Source organism: Triticum aestivum, chromosome 3D, assembly GCF_018294505.1.
Source record: "Triticum aestivum cultivar Chinese Spring chromosome 3D, IWGSC CS RefSeq v2.1, whole genome shotgun sequence".
Classification (NCBI taxonomy): domain Eukaryota; kingdom Viridiplantae; phylum Streptophyta; class Magnoliopsida; order Poales; family Poaceae; genus Triticum; species Triticum aestivum.
In genome coordinates, this window is record NC_057802.1 from 486,494,463 (window position 1) to 486,502,539 (window position 8,077).

Consider the following 8,077-nt stretch of genomic DNA (forward strand, 5'->3'; position numbering starts at 1 on the left):
TTGGCCCGGGGGTTAAAATAAGATGACCCTTGGGCTTGTGAAAACCCAAGGGAAAGGCTTAGGTAGGCAAATGTAAAACCAAGGTTGGGCCTTGCTGGAGGAGTTTTATTCAAAGCGAACTATCAAGGGGGTCCCATAAATCCCCAACCGCGTAAGGAACGCAAAATCAGGGACCATAACACCGGTATGACGGAAACTAGGGCGGCAAGAGTGGAACAAAACACCAGGCATAAGGCCGAGCCTTCCACCCTTTACCAAGTATATAGATGCATTAATTTAATAAGAGATATTGTGATATGCCAAAATATCCATGTTCCATTATGGAACCAACTTCAACTTCACCTGCAACTAGCAACGCTATAAGAAGGGCTGAGCAAAAGCGGTAACTTAGCCAAACAACGGTTTGCTAGGAAAGGATGGTTAGAGGATTGACATGGCAATATGGGAGGCATGATATAGCAAGTGGTAGGTAGCGCGGCATAGCAATAGAGCAAACAACTAGCAAGCAAAGATAGAAGTGATTTTAAGGGTATGGTCATCTTGCCTGAAATCCCGCTAGGAAGAAGAACGAGTCCATGAAGAAGACAAACAGATGTAGTCGAACGAATCCTCACAACTCCGGAACGAAACCAAAGCTAACGAGAGAAGCAACCCAGAAAGAAACAAACAACATAGTAAACAACGACCACATACACATGGCATGATGCACAAACAAGTATGATGCATGTCTCGTTCAAAGATGCATGGCATGGCAAAGTGCAACAAACAACACTACAAATTAAGTGGAGCTCAATATGCAACGAGTTGCATATTGACGAAACACCACATCAAGTATTTAGTTCTCTCTTGTTTATGTACCCAACAATATTAAACGTTGTTAACCATGACACCACGTGAAGCAATAAATAAACTAACTATTTAGGCAAGTTTAAATGAGGCCGGAACTACTAACAACAATTCCGGAAAATCATCATGTCCATATTTTAGATTTGGTACTGTTCTGTCCTAAAGCATATTTTAGAGTTGTTAAACATACAAAGTAATGCTACCATGTTAAACTATGCATTATTCTACCCCATTTACATGTAAAGTTTATTAAATTCGGAGCTATGGTTAATTAGTTATGAAATAAACCATTTTAACATGTCATATGAGCAAATTAAATGCAAATAGCATATTTAAACATTTTTAACATGGATGAAAGTGGAAGATTATGAAACTAGATGAAAAACTAAGCATTTTTCATATATAGATTATTTACATATGATGCACGGTTGTGGAGTTATTAAATGCATGAACATGAGGGTTTTTCTGTAAAACTGCAGTTTTCTGGATTATTGGACAAATTCGCAGGCACGGAAAAAAAACATCACGGGCCAAAACTAGACGAAACTGGGCTGGCTGGGATGCTCACCTAGCGGCCAGATCTGGATGGGCCGAACGAGGAAGAGGCCCGTGAGCGAGGCAGAGGTGAGCTGGGTCTGGGTGCGCGAGGCAGGCCCAGGCGCGGTCAGCGATCAGTCAACGAGCGCGGCGTGCGCTCGAACGACTCGAGGCAGAGGCGCCGTCCTCCTCTGCTCGACAGGAAGCAGAGCAGCGGCAGCGTGGGACTTGCAGCGGCAGCAGCGGAACTTGGCAGCAGGGCAGCGGCTCGACGCAGGGGACTTGGCGCGGCGATGGGGATCCGGCGGATCCAGTCGAGGACGTGGCCGGAGGCGGGCGGGGAGCTGAGGCCATGGCGGCGGCATCCTAGTTCAGAGAGAGAGATGTGAGAGGAGGGAGCAGAAGGGAGAGATGGAGGGCAGGGGCACCGCGACCTGGTGCTGCTCGCCGGAGCAGCGGCGGCGAGGAGGAATACCTCGGGTGGCTCAAGGCAGCGGCGAGCGTGGGGCGATGCAGGAAGCAGCAGCAGGCAAAGCCGGCTTCAGGAACTTGACGGGGCAACGAAGCCGTGCGGACTAGAGGAGCACGAGGGGAAGTGGTGGAGCACGGGCGACGGAGACTCGCGGGATCACGCCGACGAGGAGGCTCCTAGCGACGCTCGGGGCAGCGGCCATCCATGGCGTCAAGCGTAGATCATGTTGGCCCTGAAGAAGAAAGAGAGAGAGAGACCGCGAGGTGAGAGAGAGATACGGGAAGAAGGGAAACGGGAGGAAGCAGAGGAGAGGTACGCGACAGTCCTGCTGGTTCGGTCAGCCAGCGGCGGGGCTGTCGAGGTGGCCGGAGATGAGGCGAGGTGGAGGAGCACGGGGAGGCTCGGGCCTCCGAGGATACTGGCGCGGCGAGGATCTCGGGCAGGGAACAGCGGAGGAGCTCGGGGCTTGGGCGACCCGATTGGTCGACCGCGCAAGTTGAGGGAGGCTGTCGGGGAGGATTTGGGTCGGGAGGGATCCCGAGGAAACGAAGTGGCGGCGGCTGGGGAGGATCCCTAGGAAATAGGGTTAGGTCCAAAATGAACTAGGGATAGACTATATATATGGGAAAAGAGGGGAGTTGGATCATCCGATCAAAATTCGACGGTCGAGAATAGATAGGCTAGGAAAGTCTAAATAAGAAACGGACATGTTTGGGGATGATCCGAATCCAATGGTGACGACTGCCCGGGTCGGGTTCGAGACAGCTTTCGGACGCGCGTGAGAGCTTTGAGCACTGTACAGAGAGACTCCGGTTTAGGCAAGAGGGGAAAAGGAAGAACAAGGTTGGCCTCGGAACGGTCAGCAAAAGCAAGGGGTGACACGGCAACTACGAGTGGATGCAAGTTTTAAAAACAATGACGGCAACGAGTGCCGATGCAATGCGGACGATGCCATGATGAAATGATGAATGCAACAAACAAATAACAATAGAACACACGACGGTCACGCAAAACATGGGATGCCTCTGGAGCATCAGTCTCGGGGCGTCACAACACTCCTCCACTTACAAGAGATCTCGTCCCGAGATCTAGGGATGGCACAGGAGAGAAACAGAAGAGGAAGAGGTAAAACAAAGTTGCTTCTTCGACAAATGAGTGAAACCAAAGAACCTTGGGAGGTTAAACAATTTTAAGAAAACACAACGGAGATGAACGAAATTAAGAGCACTCCGGTAGAAAAGAGAAAACAAGGAACACCATGTGAACCTTGGAGGTTGCAAAGCTATGAATGACGAGCACAATGGACAAGAAGGAATTGAAACCACTCTGGTTGAAATGAGATAAACAAGGGACAAGGAAGAACAAATTCAAACAACACTCCGGTTAGATGGATAAGCAAGGACAAGATCATGAACTTGACACAACGAGACGATGGGTCAAAGAGAGCAACATCACCATGCCTCCGGAATGAAAGAATAGAAGCTGGATTGATGGAAAGAAAAGAACGGAGAAGAAAATGACAACTTCTGCCACAAATGAGCTTGGAAAGCACCCTTCCAAGAAGGTTATAACGGAGTTGTTGGAAAACCAACAACGAAACAAGTAAGCTTGTAGTGGGCATATGGAAAACTTCTCAAAACTATGAGGTGAAATTCTGCCATAACGAAAACAATAGATTTGATTGAGATCAACAAGGAGATGAAAACTTCTTCACCGAGATGAGAAGGAGAAAATTGGATCATTGATAAACACCACAATAGCAACATTCCTTAGGGAAGGTTGTAGGTGAAATATAACCCAATATAACTCCAACAAAAGATTGATTGGTTGAAAAGATCTCTTGAACGAAGATAAAATGATGGATTTAAATATGTCACTCTTGAAAACTTGTGAATCATGAGACCCGAAGGGAAATTGTCCAAAATGACATAACACCACCTCAAAAGATAAGGTAGGAAGAATTGCACTTCGGAATGCAAGATGAAGAATGCTTGAACTCCTCAAAACAAAACATGTGTTGAACACCATGTTTATTTTTGTGTATAGCTTGGCGGATCTTAACTCCGAGAGAAAACTTGAAGAACAATTGAAGAATGAAAAGAATCCTTGACGAACCACCATGTAGAGCCTCCATGAAGAACTCAGGTAATAAAAGGATGATAAAAAGAAAGATAAGTTGAAAACACAAAGTGAAGCCTTGCGATAATTTAGATGGAGCTTCGCGACGAGATAATGCGGAAAAACTTGGAACTCGGGAAAAGAAAAGATGAAGCACCTCGAACCGAGAATGTGATACGATGAACAACTCTGGAAAGAAGAAACTAGATCACTTGGATGAAACAATAATAAGAATTACGTTATGCATATCCTTCACCAATTTAAATTGATGACAAGCAATGGATTTGGCATACTACTTATTCTCGTAGAAAGGATTCAGATAGATATAGCGCAAACTTGGGAAGGTCTTCCACGAACCACCGGTAGGACTTGAAAAGAACAAATGAATTGATATGATAAAGAGAAGGGGAATCTTGAAAGAACCAGCGTAAGAACTGAAAATTTATGTAGAAAAGGCACAATTCACCGGGAAGAATTGGAAAACGAATGAAGATACTTGAGAGATTTTAGATACAAGTGAACACAAAGATCCCGAGCTGATTAGATAATACTTGAATGATGCACCGATATGATTTGGAGAACGAGAGCTGAAAGCTTGAATGAATAATTGTGAGATGATGGGCTCCGGAGAATCAAACTAAAAAGACTCCTGAAATGCTCCGGATGGGTGAAAAGAATTCTCACAATCGAAAACAATTATGAGAGGATGGCATCAAGCTAGAACCATGAATCTTGAAGCGAATGGAGTAAGATTTAAGAGAAACTCTTCTTCGGTCTTCAAATGTTGAGAATGAAGATGAGAAACACCACCATGAATTGTTGAGGCACTCCGGAATGAAAATTGGAAAGGTTGAACCACCGATGAAAAGAATTTGAAAGATCTTGGATAAGACATATGACTGATGATAACCCATTCTTACGTCAAACTTTGAAAAGAATTTTTAGAAGCTCCGGAAAAATTAGAAGAGTCAGGTAAGATCCTGGGAAAAGACATGTGGGTTAGGGCCCACTCAAAAGAACCACCGTTGAACGATTTCTTGAAAAGAGAGATTGCACCGGTTGAATTAAAGCATCCTCAAAAGAACTTGAGTGAATTGAGAGTGGAAACTTGAATCTTCTAAGATATCTTCATCACTCCGGAACAATTGAATAGCGATAAGTGGATGATTAAGAGGTGCACCGGTACGAGAAAACATTTGAAACGAGGAAAAGATATGATCAACAAAGCTTGAATTTAATCCACTGGAGAAGAAAGAGAACGAATAATGATGAAGTTAAGGCTCTGTTAGTCTCTTCCTGAGAATCACCGGATAAGAACATTGACGGAAAAGAATGGAGAGACTTCCCATCTATAAGATGGATACTTGGTTAAGAAATCTGATTCCTTGACGAAAAGGGTGGGAGGGCGGGAAAAACAAAGGCAACTTGGGACGGTTGAAACAAACACCATTGAGAAAAAACTGAGGGATGATCTTGCGAATGTTGCAATGATCGGATCCACTTGAAGAGAAGCACACCGGTTGAAAAGAATTGAAAAGACAACCTTGATGATCAAGAAGGATTAGCATCCACATAGAAATATGAGAACACTGCTTAGAAAAGGTATGGAATCAACACTTGACAATGAAGCAACTCGAATACCACACCTTAAAAAAACAAAGGATTGGCTCATAGAATAAGCCGGAACAAATACATATGATAGAGATTTACCCAATCCCATATCGTATCATGTGTGTGTTGGAAAAATATCCTACAAGATACTTGAATTCCCACTTATAAACTCCCGAAACTTTCTGGTTATGCAATCTGGTGTTGGGGATACAGGGGACGCAATATATCTCACCCAAACTAACAATACCTAGATCCAGCTGTATCCATCCGTCAACACGTAACCAAGAAAACTCCGGAAATCGTGTACCTCAACCTTCCAAAAGCATCCGTTATACGAGCTATGGCAATACTCCCGAACTCCCGCCCCAGTACTGGGTGGTGTCGAGGTGATCTCACCAACAACTGCATAAAAGAGATTTTTGATGTCGGCGAAACTCAGGTATTCCAGAACTGCAACGATAAAATTGTGACGACAACACCTCGGAGCTCAACTGCCCGGGACACTACTACAACCCCTAAATTTCAGGAGGCACCAAGAACAATGTTCTCGTCACAAAACCATCGAAACGATTCCAAGATACCCGCGTGATCCTAAAATATTTTTTTGTGAAATTTGAGGAGAGGAAAGACAAAACATCTACGTCAGGAGGCCTCACCAGAGCGACGAAGGGACTGGGGAGTAAAAAGAATCCTACTCTCCGATATATATAATCCTAAGACTCAAAACATTTTTTTCTAGACTCCACAACGTCAGCGATTCAATCAAGCATGGGGCTCCTAAGTCGCGGATGGCTCTGATTACCAACTTGTAACGCCCACGATGCGGCTATATCTCCCACGTGTCGAGGCACGACTTGGAGGCATAACCGCATGGTGGTTTTGTCGCAAGAAGGGTCATCTTCACACAATCCCATGTAATGAACAAGAATGGGATAAAGCGTTGGCTTAAAGTCGCCACATCACACAATACATAAATTAAACATACATCATTCAGAGTACAATCAAGGTCCGACTATGAAACCAAAATAAAAGAAGACAACCCCAAATGCTAGATCCACGATCGTCCCAACTGGGCGCCACTACTGATCATCAGGAAACGAAACATAGTAACGACCAAGGTCCTCGTCGAACTCCCACTTGAGCTCGGTTGCGTCACCTGCACTGGTATCGTCGGCACCTGCAACTGTTTTGGTAGAATCTGTGAGTCACGAGGACTCAGCAATCTCACACCCGCGAGATCAAGACTATTTAAACTTATGGGTAGGAAAGGGGTAATGAGGTGGAGCTGCAGCAAGCACTAAGCAAATATGGTGGCTAACATACGCAAATAAGAGCGAGAAGAGAAGCAACACAACGGTCGAGAAGCTAGAAGTGATCAAGAAGTGATCCTGAAGCTACTTCCGTTCATACATAACCCAAACCGTGTTCACTTCCCGGACTTCGCCGCAAAGAGACCATCACGGCTACACACGTGGTTGATGCATTTTAATTAAGTCAAGTGTCAAGTTCTCTACAACTGGATATTAAAAAATTCCCATCTGCCACATAACCGCGGGCACGGCTCTCAAAAGTTTATACCCTGCAGGGGTGTCCCAACTTAGCCCATCATAAGCTCTCACGGTCAACGAAGGATATTCCTTCCCCGGGAAGACCCGATCAGTCTCGGAATCCCGGTTACAAGACATTTCGACAGTGGTAAAACAAGACCAGCAAAGCCGCCCGAATGTGCCGACAAATCCCGATAGGAGCTGCACATATCTCGTTCTCAGGGCACACCGGATTGTCCGAACTTCCGGTAGGCGAGCCCAGAGTTGCCCCTGGTGGCCACCAGTGGTTGACAGGTTGGACCAACACTCACGACGAGCGTTGGCCCGGGGGTAAAATAAGATGACCCTCGGGCTCGCGAAAACCCAAGGGAAAGGCTTAGGTAGGCAAATGTAAAACCAAGTTTGGGCCTTGCTGGAGGAGTTTTATTCAAAGCGAACTATCAAGGGGGTCCCATAAATCCCCAACCGTGTAAGGAACGCAAAATCAAGGAACATAACACCGGTATGACGGAAACTAGGGCGGCAAGAGTGGAACAAAACACCAGGCATAAGGCTGAGCCTTCCACCCTTTACCAAAATATATATAGATGCATTAATTAAATAAGAGATATTTTGATATCCCAACATATCCATGTTCCAACATGGAACCAACTTCAACTTCACCTGCAACTAGCAACGCTATAAGAAGGGCTGAGCAAAAGCGGTAACTTAGCCAAACAACGGTTTGCTAGGAAAGGATGGTTAGAGGATTGACATGGAAATGTGGAAGGCATGATATAGCAAGTGGTAGGTAGCGTGGCATAGCAATAGAGCGAACAAATAGCAAGCAAAGATAGAAGTGATTTCGAGGGTATGGTCATCTTGCCTGAAATCCCGCTAGGAAGAAGAACGGGTCCATGAAGAAGACAAACGGATGTAGTCGAACGAATCCTCACAACTCCAGAAC